Genomic DNA, 19,489 nt, shown 5'->3' on the forward strand with positions numbered 1-19,489 from the left:
TTGGATATAGAAATCGGCGTAGGCAGCAGTGATCTGACAAAACTGTAAATCTGGTTAAGCTCAAGCCATCGGTTGTCAGGGACATCATATTTCTCGATAATCTGAGGGATACTAAGCAGTTTTTGGAACTGCAAGAAGGGATTTACATGTACTATGCCCCTGCTCCTCCACCATCAGAAGGTCTTCTGCTAGGTACTCGGGGGGAAGCCCTGATTAGGGATAATAGGCAGAAGGGGAGGGAGATCAGTCATCAAAGAATATTTGAACCTAGTCTTTCTCCAAATGGCAAAAAGGTGGGTCGTCAGTGGGGACAATAGTCGCAGGGCAAATACCTTGGAGCTCCTGTCCCAGAAAACTGTATGAAGGACCACCGGGGCTATCATAGAGGACTCCAGTTCTGTCCAGAGAGGTGCTCCAGTCCCAGCAAACATTGGAGGGATCTGAGATAGTTGGGCCCCCAAAAAGTACTTTTGGAAGTTGGGGACAAACAACCCTCCCACCCGTCTGTGATAGTACATAATGTTTCGACGGATTCTTGGTCTCCTCCCTCACCAGATAAATTAGAAATCTGCCAGTTTAATATCTTTCAATTCATCCATTGGGATGTTGACGGGGAGGCAGCGGAAAAGATAAAGTAGCCGTGGCAATACTGTCATTTTAATAGCTTTTATGCGTCCAATCCAGGACAGGGCGGGTTGGTTCCATCTTTTTAAGTCTGCCTTAATGGATTTAAATGGGTGATAGTTCCACCTATACAGAGAGGCCAGATTAGGGGCAAGTTTTATGCCCAAGTATGTATGATAGTGTGGGGGGGGGGTGAAACCCAAAATTGAGGTCTAGCAGTTTTCTCATTGGACTGGGGAAATTAATATAAAGAGCCTCTGTCTTGTCCGTATTGACCGTTAAACCCGACACCTCAGCGAAGGAGTCAAGGATTTTAATCAGGTTGGCAAACGAGGTCAGGGGCCTAGTGAGAGAGAGCAAAATATCGTCTGCAAACAGACTCAATTTATATTCTCTATCCCCACAAGCAAGATCTGATATATTTGGATTTTGTCTAATCAGGCAAGCCAAAGGCTCTATCACGAATGCAAATAGGGTCGGGGACAGTGGACATCCCTGTTTCGTCCCTCTCCGGATAGGAATTGAGTGGTTCTCTGAGCTAGGGAGCTTTGGCTTGGCAGAAGGACGGGAGTACAAGGATCTCAGGGCCGGCACATATGGGCCTCCTACCCCCATTCTATCTAAGACAGTAAATAGATAGTCCCATGACAGGCTATCAATTGCCTTTTCTATATCGAGTGCTAGAAGACGCAATAGTGAATTCTGGGATTGTGCAATGTGGACAAGGTTCAGAATTTTTCTAACATTATCAGTGGCCTGTCGTGCAGGTATAAAACTCACTTGGTCCTTGTGGATCAGGACGGGAAGATATTTATTTATCCGGTTGGCAATAATACTAGTAAAAATTCTATAATCCAGGTTTAAGAGGGAAATGGGGTGGTGTGGTCCTGATTAGGTTTAGGAATTACTATTATATGAGCATCTAAGAATTCCTCAGGTATATGTTTTCCTAATATTAGGATTCAATCTATGCGTGAGTAAGACTTGTGGGGCGGAGAGAAGAAGGCGTATCCCCTTCTTGCTCCATGATTCTCCCTCCACACATCCGCTATTGCCAAATCCACCAATGCAGCCCTCAATGAGACTGGCTGCGCTGTACTTAGTCTATCTGGACGCAAGTAAGAGCGATCTATATAAGAGGACTGCACATGTTGAAATCTCGCATCCAATAAATGTGGGTATCTCGAATGTTTCGGAGTTTATTGACCAACGTGGAAAAGAGTTTATGTGGATTTGTGGTGGGAGCACAGGAGTTAACTATCGTTACTTTATTATCATAGAGATAGCCCTGCAGATTAAGGAATCTGCCCTGTGGATAGACTTCCGTATGGGTGACGATCAGGGGGAGAGAGTTATGCACGAGGATAGTAGCACCCAGGTTTTCCTTAGGGGCTGTTGAGGAATATATTTTAGAGTACTGGGGGTGAAAAACCTTTGGTGAAGAGGAGGAGGAGAAGTGAGCCTCCTGCAGGCAGATAATATCTAGTTTAAGTTTCAAATATTGGGCCAGAGCTTTGCATCTTTTTAGAGGCGAATTAAACCCCTTAACGTTACAAGATATGATAACTACCATTTTGCTGATTGTTTATTCACCAATGATATCTCAGACATTGGATGAGAGTCCACCCGTTCGAGGCCTAGAAGGTCCTGATCTACTGCCTTTCCATAGGGGAACCTTTCTAGAGAATACTACAAATTGGAGCAGATAGATATAGTGCTTACATGTGGATATTACCTTACAAAAAAATACATAGCTGAGAAAACTTACAACTAACAGAAACATAACAACAGTGTATTGGGCTTGTAAGCCCAGAGTGGTCCAGATGTCGGGCGCGTCCCCCAATAATATGTGGGACACCCACGAGGTCCAGGACGGAAAGGGCAATAAATACTTCCAATCCATCCTGAAGCTAAAGCTAGCTAAAGAAGAAAGGGGGAAAAACCAGATCAAAATCCCATACTCTAAACATTAACCATATTCAGTGACAGTCAAACTGTGTGTCTTGCAGGTTCCGAGAGCAACCAAACCTAAAAATCAAGGCACGCGGTACTCTTCAGAGTAGCACTTGAACAGCTAATTGCCCGGGATAGCCCCAGGGACAAGGAATATCTTGAAGTGTCTCTTTTGCTTGGGGGTCAGAAAGCTGTGTCGTAAAGACTTATAGATGAATAAATTTCACTATTACAGCCCCCTCCCTATAATTCCCCCCCGGGTGACGCTGTGGTATATATGAAAAAGTACCATATAATCCTGTAGTTGAATGGAGTACCACATAACTGGGAGGGCTGATCTCGGCATAGAGATCCAGTCGTTGACCAGGTTCTCGTCGGCTGCTGGGCTCTAGGAGTCACGACATTCGGAATATCAAGGGGAATTCTTTCTTCTTCCAAAGCACGTCTTCCTTCATCCAGGGTTCAAAAATTATAAATTCACTGGTTGATCTTTACGCTCAATACGAAAGGGAGTTCCATCTGTAACGGATATTAACTCTTTGTAAAGCTTGAGTGAGGGGTCTCAGGCTTGTTCTTTTAGCCAGAGAGATTGGGCAACACCCGCATAGATCTGGACAGACGTCGGGACCCCAGGAAGCACGGTCAGATTTCTTGTGGCTGCTAGTATCTGATCACGCATCTCGCCATAGTGGAGTTTGAGGACAATGTCTCTTGGCAGATCTGGGTTGCTAGGTCTGCTCAGAGCACGGTGGATATGGATGATACGCAAACTTTCTCGGGAGACCTATGGTAGTAGCACAGAGAAGAAATTAGTTGCAGCTTCACGGATGTTAGTGATAGCCTCTGGCATACCTCTGATTTGGATATTGGTCCCTCCGCTTCTGTTTTCCAGATCCTCACATTTCAATTCTAAAGCTCACAGTAATCCTCACTCCTAGCTCGTTCCTGATCCAGGGCATCTACTGTATCATCTGTCTTGTGTTCCAGGTCCACAGTACGTTGTCCTAGATCATGTATCTGGCTGTTGATATCGCGTAGTGCAGATTGCAGTTCTGCTTTAAAGAGACGTTGAATATGAAGAAAAAGCTTCGTATCGGAGGCAGAGAGTGAGGAGTCTTCTGATGTTGACAGTGGGAGAGCCGATTGGTTTCCTAGCAGTGGTGATGTTTGATTGTCCATATTTGGAGCCTGAACCAGTTTGGAGGGGCTGGGTTGGGGGCTTGAGAATAGTTCTGGGAGCGTGCTCTGGGATGTAGAAGGTCGGGATTTATTCTGTTTGCTGTTTTTCTTTGTCATAATGGCGTAGCTTCAATCTGGCTCTCACTGAAAAACCTAGGACGGGGGTAGAGCACAGGTCACGAATGAAGAAAAAACATCGTGCCCATGTATGTGCCGTACCGGCTTAGCGGGGGGAGGGGTCCTAGTGGGTCTGCTGCTTATAGCTAGGAATGGAAAATTGAATTGGCCAGCGAGTATGGGGCTCGAGCGGATTCCGCTGGTTGTGGTTCTTTCCAAGACACTTCTTGCAAAAAGCGCGGTACAGGAACTGTAGAATATATATGAGGTATAGAAGGGTGTATTATCAGAACCTGCCACTAGGTGGCAGCAGCATCCTGAAAGAGATCATTTGTAAATGCAATATTAAGATCTGCCACTAGATGTCAGCAGTGCTCTAGAGAGATGTTAAATGAAGATGCATTTTTGTGTTTCGCCACTAGATGACAGCAGTGTCTTTGAAGGAGACAGTGTGATAGTGCTGACAGTCCCTTTGATCTGGTGTGGGGGACGGCCCGACTGCTTGTGAGGTCAGTTTTTGATCTGTCTCCTTTTCTTTTCTCCCCTATCCTTCTCTTTAGCTCTTTTCTCCCAGTCCTTTTGCTTTCGTTCTGTGTTGGGCATAGGTGGGAGCCGTGGGGAATCGGCAGCACTCACCATCCCAGGCACAGAGACAGGACGCTGCAGCTGAGCTCCCCGCTGCGCTGTCCTCCGCTGGTGTGTCAGAGCCTGCAGTTCATCTGGTGGGCTCACACGACAAGCCAGGGACACGGCCTCTAGGCTGATCAGCAAAAATCCAGGCTGAGGCCTCAGACCTGTCACTAGGCCCCAAGTCCCCTCCGGCCCCTGATCTTCAGGTGGGGGGTGATGGAATTAGGCATGATGCATCTGCCGGTACTGCTCCAGGAGAACTACCGCTGGTAACAGGCACCTCAGGCCGCGGGTCCAGGTCTGATGTTAGGCCACCGCTCTGCTCCTGGGTCTGTAGCTGTCATCAGCAGGGACCAGCGCCGAAGCCTCTTCCTCATCGGCACCCCTGCAGAAGCCCGCTGGACGGCCATCCAGACCACCGGGTGGATGGCAGGCAAGTCTGAGGATCCGGGCCCTGATGTAGGCCGCACGTCCGCCAGTATTTTTCGGGAGGTTTCACCCTCAACTTCGTGCACCGCACGTCTCTGAGGGGTGTACAGGTGTGCTAATTGCTGCAGGTTTATGCCTTTCTTTGGGCTGAATCTGTCCTTTTACAGGGCTCCTTGGCGGAGCTCCAGCAGCGTGCGTCCTCCCGGCTCTGCAGATAGCCATGCCCCAGCATGTTCTATTTTTAAGCAGATTCCGCAGGGACAGCTTTCATTGAAGTCAATGGAAACCATCCGACCAGTGGCCCTTGACATTGACATTGCGGAAAGGTCGCTGATTCCGGGTAGAGATGAGCGAATATACTCGTTTCGAGTAATTACTCGATCGAGCATCGCTATTTTCCAGTACTTCCGTACTCGGGTAAAAAGATTCGGGGGGCGCCGGAAGGCGGAGAGAGGCATGGCGGAGCGGGGGGTAGCAGCGGGGAACAGGGAGGAACTTTCTCTCTCTCCCTCTCCCTCCCACTCCCCGCTGCAACCCCCCACTCACCCACGGCGCCCCCCGAATCTTTTCACCCAAGTACGGAAGTACTCGAAAATCGCGGTGCTCGAGTGAAAAAGGGGCGTGTCCGAGTACGTTCGCTCATGTCTAACTCCGGGTCATCGCCAGGCAATGACGCAGGGAAAGCAGGAGTTAAAAAAAACTAAACTTTTACTGCACGGCTTGCCGTGCGGACCATCCGCAGTACAGAAAAGAAGTAGTAAAGACAGATACACATGGATGCCGGCTGGGCACACAGTCGGATTCTGCTGTGGGCTCCTGCATGCGTAATCCAACCCAGTCGCGTACACCTGACCCTTAACACGTCTCCACTGTATGGTTCTGCTTGTTTGCGCTACCCTCTGCAGATCTTGTGATTATGTGATTTATATTGTATTAGGCTCTTGTTCACACTTCTGTTTGGAGGTTCTATCTTAAATAAATAGTGCAACGTGATGCGCTATTGTTTCTGGTAAAATGAAGGACTCCACAATGGAAACTCTGATAGTCCATCGATTCCATCTGTGTCTGTTATATGATGGATCCAGATGGAAGTGTGAACAGAATATAGCTATTCATGAATGAATAGCTAAGGGCTATGTGTGATTGGCTGAGCGCTCAGTCAATAGCTAAGCAGTAGCTGCTATTGGCTGAGCCCTCAGCCAATCTGCACAGCCCTTTCAGGAGGCAGGGATTTTTAAATCCCCGACTGCTGAAAGAGCTCAATAACAGTGACGGGGAGCCAGCGGGAGGACGCGGCTGAGAGCAGGAGAGGTGACTATAATCTTTTTTATTTTTTTTCACACTTTTGGCAGATTATCGGGGAAGGGCTTATATTTAAAGCCCTTCCCCGATAATCATTCCACGGGGCTTGCCAAAGCAGTGCTTTCAATGGGATCGGCCGCTGTGCCGATCCCATTGAAAGCAATGGAATAGAATGCCGGAGACTTCTGCCACAGCTGTCACAGCTGTTACAGCTGTGGCAGAAGATCCCGGCATTCTCCATTTCTTTTTTAATGGGGCTAGCGCTGCTGCCGCTGGCCCCATTGAAAAGACTTGCGATATGGCGGTGTCATGCCGATTTTTTTTCTCGCACTGCGATGCGAGACTTTAACTTTAGAATCGCATCGCAGTGGAGAAAATATTGCCAGTGGGTGGGAGCCCTAAGGGTTCTTCACACAGGAATATTTGTGTGTGTTTTTACATTCACAATATGCAGACAATCAAACCCATTTATGTCAATAGGTTGATATACCCTTCCCAATTTAGCGCGTGTGTTTTGCACGCAAAGAAATAGAACCCACTCTATTTTCCTGCATACTTGCGCACCAAAGGGGTGCGCAATCCACAACATGATGCGCAATACGCTGGAACTCTTAACTCAGTTGCACTTTTGCTAAACACCATGTGTTTCACATTTAATGCGAATTAAATTAACCCCTTAACGACCAGCCCATAGTGTTTTTACGTCCTCCCGAAGTGGGCTTTATTCTCTGAGGACGTAAAAACATGTGTCCTGCAGAGAATAAAGCCCCTCGGGCTCTGGACGTGACAGCTCCATGCTGTCGGTGTCCGCAGATAGCTGACAGCATGGAGCTGTCATCCCGGGCTGTACGGACCCCCCCCCCGGCATTGCAATCGGCGCTATCCAATGGATCGCAAAAAAGTAAATAAAAGTTGAAAAAAAGTGACATATTCAGCTGCCCTGATGGATCGGGATCAATCCAGGCAGCTGAAATTACTCACCCGGGTCCGGCACGCTGCTCCCCGCTCTCCCGATGCTCCAGGCCCCGTAGCCGTCCTTCTGCGCATGCGCGCCAGGCGGCATTACGTCAGCCGCATTCGCAGAAGGCCCGGCGGCGCGTGAAATTTAAAATCTCCTGGCTCCCGGCTCCTGTAGGTAGCCAGGAGGCAGGAGATGTCAGCGGGGACCGCGGTGAGCGGTCCCCGGTACCGTGATCGCCGTTATACAATGGATAACGGCGATCGCGGAAAACTGCTAAAAAGTTTTTAAAAAGTAAAGTTTCACCTCCCCTCATGGATCGGATCCATGAGGGAAGGTGAAAATACTCACCCCGCTTCCTCCATGTCCTCCGGCCGGTCTCCGGACCCCCCGCTGGCTTCTGCGATGTGCCGATGTGGCACGCATGCGCAGAAGGCCGGCGAGCCCGGCAAATTCAAAATCTCCCTGCACCCGGCTGTCACAGTTAGCCGAGTGCAGGGAGATATGACTGGGGACCGCTGTATGCGGTTTCCAGTCATATGATCACCGTTATCCATCGGAAAACGGTGATCATATAAAGTTAAAAAGTATATAAAAAAAAAAGTTAAACGTTTATAAAGTTAAAGTTTCATCTCCCCTTACGGATCATATCCGTAAGGGGGGATGAAATTACGTACCCAAGGTCCCCAGATTTGTTCCCTGATGGGATGTTCATCCGCGGACCTTACCCCAGCTTCTGCACATGCGCCCGTCAGCATGATGGCGGACGCATGCGCAAAAGTGAAATATTGCCCAGAGCCAAGAGCCTGGAGATGTCACGGGGCGGTTACTGGTCACGTGATCGCCGTTATCCAATGCATAATGGCGATCACGTAAAAGTTCTTGAAAAAGTGGACGTTTCATCTCCCCTCACCGATGCGATCGGTGGGGGGAGATGAAACATCTTCTCGGAGGCTTCCGCATTTGAATCCAGATGCGATTATCCTCCATGGACCCTTCCGGCTGCTGCGCATGCGCCCGCCGGCAAAATGCCAGACACATTCGCAGGAGCCGGGGAGCCCAGGAAATTTTAAATCTCCTTGCTCCCAGCAACCAACGGTTGCTGAGTGCTTGGAGCAGTGACCGGCGGCCTCGTTGAGCGGTCCCCGGTCACGTGATAAAGTAGCGATCTAACATTAGGCCGGTCACACATGACCGGAGAGGAATTACGGGTTCTGCATGCGCTTGATCAGCGGTAATCCACGGATCAATCACATGCATTGGATTACACAATTCCCCCCAATTAGTGGGTCGGAATTACATAATCTACTCGCAGAAACAGAACACGGCATGCTATATTTTACCGCGGATATCCGCGACCTAGAGCCCATTGTGGTCTATGACCGCGGATATACCCGCAGCCCATATGCAAACACATTGTGAACGGGCTGCGGGTACCCGGGTCATCTCTAAGCGACGGCGCGGGAAATAAAAACAAACAACAGTGTACTGCGCATGACCGCCTGTGTGAGTAGACAGTTATGCGCAGTAAATTACGCGGCCGTACGCAGGGTCACAGCCGGGCTCACAGCTGGAATCCGCTGCGGGCCTCTGCAAGCAGATTCCGCATACAGCCGTGTGAACCTGGGGTTATTCAGACTACTACCTGTAATCCGTAATTTACAAGAAGCCCCTGGAACGCTTGCCTTCATGCAGTTCCAGGAGCAGCTTGTGGAGCGCCTTCTGTGCGAGACCGCTGCACCACAGCAAGATTACAAAGCCTCACAGAGCGCCACCTTTTACACCCCATCCCCACCGCTGAGGTCACGAAATACCCCCCAAAAAGCATGAGAGGAGGGGAATACCCGGTTTTCTTGCCCCATGTGCCCAACCCAACCAGCCTCCGTAATTACCCCTGTCTTCGGACATAAAACGCAGTTTATATTATTACTTTTATCTAATATTTAGGGAATGCCAAAAAATGGGGGGGGGGGGATTATTTTTAGGAAGTCAATTTTTTTTCCGTATAAGTGGGCAATGGGGCCTGGAATTTATTCAGTTCTGCCCTGAAATCCAGCGGGCATTCCCTCCATTATGGGCCTAGCCATGTGTCCTGTAAGTAGATTAGGGCCACAATGGATATGTTTCTGAACACGGGACAAACGGGGGGATCCATTTTGGGGTGAAAGTCTTCATTCCTATGTACACTGTACCAAAAAAAAAACAGTTTTTAAATTGACAAAATTGCCAAAAAATGAAAATCCTAATTTTTTCCTTCTGCTTTGCTTAGATTCATTCAAATACTGTGGGGTCAAAATACGCAGTACACCCCTAGATGAATTCGTTAAGGGGTCTAGTTTTCAAAATGGGGTCATTTGTGGGGATTCTCTATTGTTTTGGTCGCTCAATGGCTCTACAAGTGGGCAATGGGGCCTGGAATTTATTCCGTTGTACCCTGAAATCCAACAGGTGCTCCTTCCTTTATAGGCCTAGCCATGTTTTCTTTAAGTAGATTAGGGCCACAATGGGTATGTTTCTGAACACAGGACAAATGGGAGTATCCATTTTGGGGTGAACATCTTCATTCCTATGTACACTGTACAAAAAAAACAGTTTTTAAATTGACACAATTGCCAAAAAAATGAAAATCATAATTTTTTCCTTCTGCTTGGCTTAGATTCATTCAAAAACTGTGAAGTCAAAAAAGTCATCATACCCCTAAATAAATTCGTTAGGGGGTCTACTTTTCAAAATGGGGTCACTTGTGGGGGTTTTCCATCGTTTTGGTCACTCAATGGCTCTACAAGTGTGCAATAGGGCCTAAATCTCCTTCAAGCAAAATTTCTGTTCCGAAAGCCACCGGTTGCTCCTTTCATTTCAGGCCACATTGTGCATACAGACGTAATACTAGGACCACAATGGGTATGTTTCTGAGCACAGGACAAATAGGGGTACCCATTTTGGGGTGCAAGGCTTCATTTATATATGTGTTGTACAAAAAAAACTGCTTTTGAAATGACAGAATTACCAAAAAAATGAAAATTGTTATTTTTTCCTTTGGCTTGGCTTAGATTCATTCAAAAACTGTGAAGTCAAAAAAGTCATCGTACCCCTAGATAAATTCGTTAAGGGGTCTACTTTTCAAAATGGGGTCACTTGTGGGGGTTTTCCATCGTTTTGGTCACTCAATGGCTCTACAAGTGTGCAATAGGGCCTAAATCTCCTTCAAGCAAAATTTCTGTTCCGAAAGCCACCGGTTGCTCCTTTCATTTTGGGCCCCATTGTGCATCCAGACATACAATTAAGGCCACAATGGGTATGTTTCTGAGCACAGGACAAACAGGGGTATCCATTTTGGGGTACAAGTCTTCATTCATATATGTGCTATACAAAAAAACTGCTTTTAAAATGACAGAATTACCAAAAAAACGAAAATCGTAATTTTTTTCCTTCGGCTTGGCTTAGATTCATTTAAAAACTGTGAAGTCAAAAAAGTCATCGTACCCCTAGATAAATTCGTTAAGGGGTCTACTTTTCAAAATGGGGTCACTTGTGGGCGTTCTCCATCGTTTTGGTCACTCAATGGCTCTACAAGTGTGCAATAGGACCTAAATCTCCTTCAAGCAAAATTTCTGTTCCGAAAGCCCCCGGTTGTTCCTTTCCTTTTGGGCCCCATTGTGCATACAGACGTAATACTAGGGCCACAATGGGTATGTTTCTGAGCACGGGACAAACAGGGGTATCCATTCTGGGGTGCAAATCCTCATTTTCATGTGTACTATAGAAAAAATTCCTGTCTTTAAAATGACATATGTGCAAAAATACGAAATTTTAGTTTTTCTCTTCTAAATTGCATTGACTGCTAAAAAAAAACACTCATGACACCCCTCAGTGAATACGTTAAGGGGTGTAGTTTTTAAAATGGGGTCATTTGTGGGGGTATCTATCATTTTGACTCCTATGAGCCTTTCCAATCTTGGCTTGGTGTAGGAAAACAAAGTGTTCCTCAAAATGCTGAAAAGTAATGTTAAATTTGTACGTCTCCTAAATGGTTAAAAAAAAAAACCAACGTTTTTCCAATGTGCACCCAAAATAAAGTAAACGGATGGAAATATATATCTTAGCAAAAATTTCTATATTATGTTTGCACATATTTGAGATATTGCAGTTGGAAATGTGAAAAAATGACGATTTTTTCAAAATTTTCCCAATTTTGGCGCTTTTATTAAATAAACACAAATTTTATCGGTCTTTTTTTTCCACCTAGATGAAGTACAACATGTGGCGAAAAAACAATGTCAGAATTGCTTGGATATGCAAAACCTTTCTGGTGTTTTTCCATGCTAAATTGACACGTGTCAGATTTGCAAAATTTGGCCTGGTCATTAAGGCGCAAACAGGCTTGGTCACTAAGGAGTTAAGTTTAATTAAAAACTCATTGTGGTTTCTTTTATTTATTACAATTATGAATAAAGATCGCACACTGCAGTTAAACCTTAAGCTCTGCTATTTACAATGGTTTTTAATTAATAGACAATAAAAAAAATCTCTGCCACCCATTGACAAGTAACAGTGACCATTGGGTACTGGATTGTTCATCGGACGTAGCAGGAAGTCAATGGAAAGGGGCGGTTGATACTGAGCCAAGAGAAATTCCCTTCCTATCTTCCCCCTGGGAGCGAACTATAGTAGCTGCGGCATGAGATCATGCTTCGGCGTACACGAGTGCCCAGCCAATGAAGGAAGACAATGAAGAATTCAAGAAAAACAATGTCATATGCAAACATACATGTTTAAAAAAGGACAGTGAGTTTTGGTACATAAAGCAGATGGCTGCGTATTCACCAACCCGTGAACCATTGCATGGTAATTGTGAAGTTTAATGATTAATCCTTTCCAATCCAATTTTGGATTCAGGGTTTCCTAAAAGGCTTTCTCTTTTTGCTGGCAATAGACGGTAAGAATACCCCATCGGACGTCTTCTGACATTGGAGCTGTACAAGCTTCAATCAGAATGTAGGAAGACATCAGACAGTGGATTGGAAAGGGTTAAAGCAACAAACTTTTATTGCACAAACAAGTAGTCATTATTTGTTACATTCGTGTCTGCCAAGACACTGCTCCAACCGTGTAGAACTATCTCTTGTAGTGTTCACGACATAAAATGGCATCATCACCTGCACGAAGTGTTTGAAGGAGGGGGGGAGGAGGTAACATCCCTGCTGCTTTGGAATGCCATTTCCCATACTGCATTTCCATATTTTCAACATTTTTACAATCGATCATCAAAGGAGGGGAATAGGTCGGTGCATCTCGCCTCCATAAGTAGTTGTGCAAAAACACAGCAAGCCAGCACTACTATGTCAATCATTTCTGGTAGCAAGCTAATAGGAGGCGTGGACGGTGCAAAAGAGATTGGACATAATCCCAAACACATTCTCTACCACCTGCCTTGCTCTTGAAAGCCGATAGTTGAAAATGTTCTTTTCACTGTCCAAATTTTGTTGGGAGAAAGGCTTAAAGGGGTTGTCTCGCGGCAAACCTCAAAATTTTACCCTACCCCATTCCCCCTGTCACCCCCCTGGCATAAAATAGCAAATTAAAGCGGTTTTTAAACCGCTTGCTACTCACCGATCCGACGAAATAAGGACTTTAAAAAATCTTCTCCCTAAGATGACCGCCGGTCCTTTCCCAGGGATGCACTGCGGTTTTCTCCCATGGTGCACCGCTGGTCTTCTCCCATGGTGAACCATGGGCTCTGTGCGTTCCATTGCTGATTCCAGCCTCCTGATTGGCTGGAATCGGCACACGTGATGGGGCGGAGCTACGCGATGATGCGTAGAAGGGGGCGGAGCCAGAACGCCGCTCGTGCCTGGACCGAGCAGAAGGGGAGAAGACCGTACAGCGCAAGCGCGTCTAAAAAAGCAAGAAGACAGCGAAATTAGACGGAGCCATGGAGACGTGGACGCTAGCAACGGAGCAGGTAAGTGAATAACTTCCGTATGGCTCATATTTAATATGCACGATGTACATTACAAAGTGCATTAATATGGCCATACAGAAGTGTATAACCCCACTTGCTGCCACGAGACAACCCCTTTAATTAGATGGACTTGCAGCGGAAAGGCCTCATCGCCGATAAAAACTAAATTCGTGTTCTTTGGTAACAGTATTGCACGGCAGTTGAAGCCTATCTGCTCTAAGGCCTCATGTCCACGGGGAAAATCAGGCCCGCCGCAGATTCTTCATGCAGAATCACACAGTGGGTCCCTCCTTTCCAGCGGACATGAGGCTAAAAAGTAAGCATTACTTACATGTCCGGATGCTGCAGATCTGGCCTCTATCGCGGCCGGATCTTCTTTCTTCGGCCCGGCGGATGTGCATGCGCCGTGCACTCCATTTTTTTTTTTAAACTCCTGCTTTCCCGCGCCGGAGAGCAGGAATTCAGCTGCGGGTGTGCCGCGGATCCGGACGGCTCCCATAGGCTACAATAGAAGCCTGCGGGAGACCCACGCTAAAATGGAGCATGCTGCGGGTGTTTTCCCGCACACGCAATTCGCGCCTCAAGGGAAAATGACATCCGCAGGTATTTAAATACCTGCGGGTGTCCAATGCATCCCTAAGGGGCGCGGATCACGCATGCGGGTGACCTGCTGCGGATCTGTCCCCGTGGACATGAGGCTTTAATAACGGCATGCGATCCTCACATGTTTGCCATCAAGGGCCCCTCCGCAGTTAGGGAATTGCCATCTCCGCTAAAATTCATCGGCCACAGATTGTCAATCTTCTGTGGTGGTTGGGAACTAGTAAAAGAGAGAAACAAGGTTCGGTATATTTACTACGCTCTCACTCTCGCACAGCCTGTTTTATTCGCCCTGCAGTGTCATGCCCTTTAGTGTGGGTGTTTAAATAATCTTAATTCATATCAGCCGGTCCATAGAAATTACTGCAAATAGTGAACCATGCTGACAGCAACCATTCTGGATACTCATTATGGCAATAATCGCTAAGAGAAATCTGTAAAGTGAAACTGTTGTAGAAGCCGAAATCCAACACGATACCCGGGACATAGGAAATGAAGATTTATTCAATGTCGACATGAATGAGTCTAGGAGACACAAAGGTTCTCAAATCCAGACTGCCTTGTGACATCACAGCAGATTCTTATATACTAGATAGGCAGTCTTATTGGAATCTAACACCTATTGGCTCATCTTATCTCTTAAACCAGTTACAAGTACAGGAAGTAAGTGGTAGTCGTAGCTAAGGGGGGCAGCAAGGGGGATGCATCCCAACCAACATGCAGTTTACACTTTAGATACGTACAAAACCAGAGCATGATAGGCAAGCTCTTTTTTCACTTTACGTTCCCAACCCAGACAGGGATACCAAACATAGAGAGCATACAGCTACATGCCTTAAAATACTCCGCTCTCAGACTTTAAACTATTGCATCGCATGTCTCCGGGATAATGCAACTCAGAGATGGAGCAGAGATGGCCACCGAATATTTTAGGTCTTGCAGAGATCCGCCCGCTGCATTTATGAGACTCATGTGAGAAAGTCTGCCTCGCTGCTGAAGCCACTGCTTAGACCACATTCTATGTTATCGTTTACAGGGCCGTTCTCCATCCTCTGCCTACTTCTGTGCCACAACCTCCAGAATGTTGCCGATTAGGGCCAGTTCGGCATTGTGAGTCATCTCTGTCGGATTCTGAGGCAAAATCACATGAAGAACTCGAAGAAAAAAAACAAAGAAAAACATTTCTTGATGATGCAATACACTTTCATTAAGGCGCAGTAAAGACTGGTAATGCCAAGTCAACAACAATGGTTTTTTAAACCACAATTTCTTTGTCCAACTACTATGGGAAACCATGGCACAAATCCTTCACCTCTTCCTGCTATATGACGTACATTTTCATCATGCAGGTTACGGGGCACGTATGAAGAGATATCGCAGGGCGACCTCTCCTCATACAGGGCGAGTGTTACACCCAAGGCCCAAGTAAGCATGGCATTACATCATATGTCAGCAGTGGCCAGAGCATCGCTAGTTTAGGTGTGTGCAGGGGCAATGGGGGGGAGGGGAGGTATAAATAAATAAGATCAATAAAGTTTTATTAATTGTTAAACTAAAAATTTAAATTCCCCCCTTTTGCCATATTTGTAAAAAAATGAAATCATAGAGGAAAAAAGAAACATATTTAAAATGTTGTTATGTCAGCATCCTTAAAAGCCCAATCTATCAAAATATTGCATTATTTATGCCGCACGGCCGCACGTATGGAAAAATAATGCAATTCAGGGCGCATTCACGCCCAACCGATATACGGCGTCTCTCTCTGCAGGGGGAGGAGGCTGGAAGAGCCGGGAGCAGTGCTCTGAGCTCCCGCCCCCTCTCTGCCTCCTCTCCGCCCCCCTGCACTATTTGCAATGAGAGGAAGCGGGACGTGACGGGGCTAAGTTTTTGGGGAATTAGCTCTGCCCCCGTCCCGCCTCTCCTCATTGAAAATAGTGCAGGGCGTTAGAGAGGGGGCGGGAGCTCAGATCACTGCTCCCGTCTCTTCAAGCCTCCTCCCCCTGCAGAGAGAGATGCCGTATATCGGCCGGCGTGAATAGCCGGTTGATATACGGTCGTCTCAATGGGCCCTAAAAGCGATCAAAAAGACTTATGTATTCCAAAATGGCACTCAGGTAAACTACAGAACACCGCGCTAAAAACGAGCCATTGCTCAACTTTGTATTAAAATTAGTTCAGCCAAAAAAAGTGAAAACAAGTTTGGTATGGCACTAATCGCACTGACCCATAGAATAAAGTTATCGGGCCATTTTGGTTGCAGTTTATGCGTCGTAGAAACAAAACGCTTTGAAAGATGGTGGAATGTCGTTTTTGTTTTCAGGTACTCCACTTGGATCTTTTTTCTAAAATATGGAATTTCCGTACATATACATCTGTTCATCAGAGGGGCTTATAAAAACAATCTCACCGGCGGCAAATACTGTTGATGTATAATCGCTAAAAGCACGATGCAATGCCGCGGTGACATAATATATGGGCACAGCAGAATAAGATACAGACGGCACCTTCCCCATATTTGCAGAAGACTCTCGCTTGGGGTTAAACTTGAAGTGCTGTTGTAACTATAACTCTATAATATATGGGCACGACTGCAGGCAACTAAATGGGCAACAACAATCCAGCTAGCTAGCTACCTTTGAAATACGAAGCGTTCATTCACGCAAAAATGTCGCCTGGGTAAAGAATTCTGTGCAAGGAAATATACAGATTATCCGTTAACACCGAACTTTGCATGTGTGGCGATAATGGCGAATTTGAACATTCGCTGTTCCTGCTTGCGGACTACGTCACTACGCCCCGACCAATGGTTGAGCAGTAGGTGGACGTGCAAAAATTGAAGCTTTGTACCCCCGACAACCAATCTCTCTGCCTTTAGGCGTGTAAAATGTACGCCCCACCAAACAACGAAATACTCCCCTCAAATCGCTAAACGACGGAACGAATTGAATTTACACCAAATGGAAAGCGAACTTCCAAACAATGGATTTTAAGTGGACTGAAAGACAACGACGAGCGAACGACTAACGAAAAGTGCGCGATGGGCGTGTGTTTATACGTACTGATTATTGCTCAATTTCAACACTTTTAACGAATTTTAAGTGCTAATCGTTGCGTCTAAATGGGCCTTTAGTTTTGCTGCAGTTCTTGTGGATGCACTATAGCCTCCGGTGCCTTCTGCAGCGAGAGCTTCATGTCTTCCTGCTGTTGTAGTGTCAGGGATCTCCCTTCCGCCTGGGATTCCCCCTGCCACAGCGACCCCCCTCTCCCTCTGTGCACTCACTGACTTTCTGACCTGTTTGTACAGCCGCGGGAGGGGAAGCACGAAGCTCTGCTTGACTCCCTCCACTACTGCTCCTTAACATTGTACTCACTGCTGGGGATGCAGCGGAGGGGAGTCCCGAAGGTGAGTGCGGTGGTGTGAGAGCCTCCGGTGTTCTGCCATCCTCTGACGGCCAGTCTTCTTCCCCATGCCGGGTAAATAGTTCAAGTCTGGTCTGGGGTCTGTAGATTTACTGTATGGAAGAGTTATGGGTCAGAGCTCTCCGAACCACTTCTTCACGTCCCCATACCCAAGTATATGAATAATATGATCTATTAGTATACCCGTCTTTTTCACATCTGCTACTTAGCCCAGTTCCTCCAATTCTGTATGTGCTTTCTTAATTTTTCTTCCCCAGATGTAGGACTTTGCATTTCTCCCTTCATCAAATACACTTCTAGTGTTATAGTGTCACATAGAAAACGTCCTTAGGGCTGCACTATTTTATGCCTGCACACGTAAGCATAACAAAGGCCACAGAGGAAAGAAGACCATAAAAAGTATAGAAATTAGGGGGCGGAGAAAAGAAGTGGTTCCACTGGGGCTCGAACCCAGGACCTTCTGCGTGTAAAGCAGACGTGATAACCACTACACTATGGAACCGCTATATGGAGGAGCAGCAGAAATAGTCAGAAAGCAGAGGTGTCTGATCACTATTTCTTGTGTCCTGTAGTGAGTTGCTTGTCAGCACATAATATGTAATGGTCCGGGGTGCAGTGCTGTATGGAGTCAGGGGTAGAAGAGCAGTGCGACTAACCCCAGGTGCTGACAGCGACTCTGGTGTAAACTAATGGATATCCCCGCCGTTAATAAAGCAGAATGTTCCTGGATATTCATGATGTATTGTCTTCACTCCAAACCCGCTTGATGGACTTATGAATTATTAATGTACGTCTCATTAACTACAATGGCCCAGAGCACCGACACGTGTTCTACCACTAGATGGCGTGCACACACATTAATGTACGTCTTATTAGCAGCAGCTGCCCGGAGCACCGTCATGTGTTCTACCACTAGATGGCGCGCACACACATTAATGTACGTCTTAGTAATAACAGCAGCCCGTAGGACCATCATATGTTCTACCACTAGATGGCGCACACACACATTAATGTAAGTCTCATTAACAACAACGGCCCAGAGAACCGTTATGTGTTCTACCACTAAATGGCGCTAATGTACGTCTCATTTACAGCAGCTGCCCGAAGCACCGACATTTGTTCTACCACTAGATGGCACACACACACACATTAATGTACGTCTGATTAACAGCAGCGGCCCAGAGGACCTCATGTGTTCTACCACTAGATGGCGCGCACACGCATTAATGTATGTCTCATTAACTACAGCAGCCCAGTGGACCCTCATGTGTTCTACCACTAGATGGCGCGCACACGCATTAATGTATGTCTCATTAACAACAGCGGCCTGGAAGACCATCATGTGTTCTACCAGTAGATGGCGTGCTCACGGATTGATGTACGTCTCATTAACAACGGCGGCCCAGAGCACCGATATGTGTTCTACCACTAGATGGCGTGCGCACACGTTAACGTATGTCTCATTAACTACAACGGCCGCGTGGACCATCGTGTGTTCTACCACTAGATGGCGCGCACACGCATTAAGGTACATTTCATTAACAACGGCAGCCCGGAGGACCGTCGTGTGTTCTACCATTAGATTGCGCGCACACGAGTTAATGTACGTCTCATTAACAACAGCCGCCCGGAGGACCATCATGTGTTCTACCACTAGATGGCGCGCACACGCATTAATGTAGTCTGCTTAACAACAGCGGCCCAGAGGACCTCATGTGTTCTACCACTAGATGGCGCGCACACGCATTAATGTATGTCTCATTAAAGGAGATGTCCCGAGGCAGCAAGTGGGTCTATACACTTCTGTATGGCCATAATAATGCACTTTGTAATGTACATTGTGCATTAATTATGAGCCATACAGAAGTTATAAAAAGTTTTTTACTTACCTGCTCCGTTGCTGGCGTCCTCGTCTCCATGGTGCCGACTAATTTTCGCCCTCCGATGGCCAAATTAGCCGCGCTTGCGCAGTCCAGGTCTTCTCCTGTTCTCTATGGGGCTCCGTGTAGCTCCGCCCCGTCACGTGCCGATTCCAGCCAATCAGGAGGCTGGAATCGGCAGTGGACCGCACAGAAGAGCTGCGGTCCACGGATGCAGAGGATCCCGGCGGCCATCTTCACAGGTAAGTATAGAAGTCACCGGAGCGCCGGGATTAAGGTAAGCGCTCCGGTGAGCTTTCTGTACGTCCCTGCATCGGGGTTGTCTCGCGCCGAACGGGGGGGGGGTTTAAAAAAAAAAAAAACAGTTTCGGCGCGGGACATCTCCTTTAACTACAGCGGCCTGGAGGACCGTCATATGTTCTACCACTAGATAGC

At 46.9% G+C, this 19,489-nt stretch overlaps 1 non-coding gene across 1 annotated transcript; it reads right to left on the reverse strand.

The window, feature by feature from the left end:
- Positions 1-17,603: 17,603 nt before the first annotated feature.
- TRNAV-UAC (transfer RNA valine (anticodon UAC)) lies at positions 17,604-17,676 on the reverse strand. Its single transcript has one exon. It is a non-coding gene; the product is annotated as a tRNA-Val (tRNA).
- Between the last annotated feature and the right edge of the window lie 1,813 nt (positions 17,677-19,489).

The sequence above is a fragment of the Eleutherodactylus coqui genome, chromosome 4 (assembly GCF_035609145.1).
Source record: "Eleutherodactylus coqui strain aEleCoq1 chromosome 4, aEleCoq1.hap1, whole genome shotgun sequence".
NCBI classification, from domain to species: domain Eukaryota; kingdom Metazoa; phylum Chordata; class Amphibia; order Anura; family Eleutherodactylidae; genus Eleutherodactylus; species Eleutherodactylus coqui.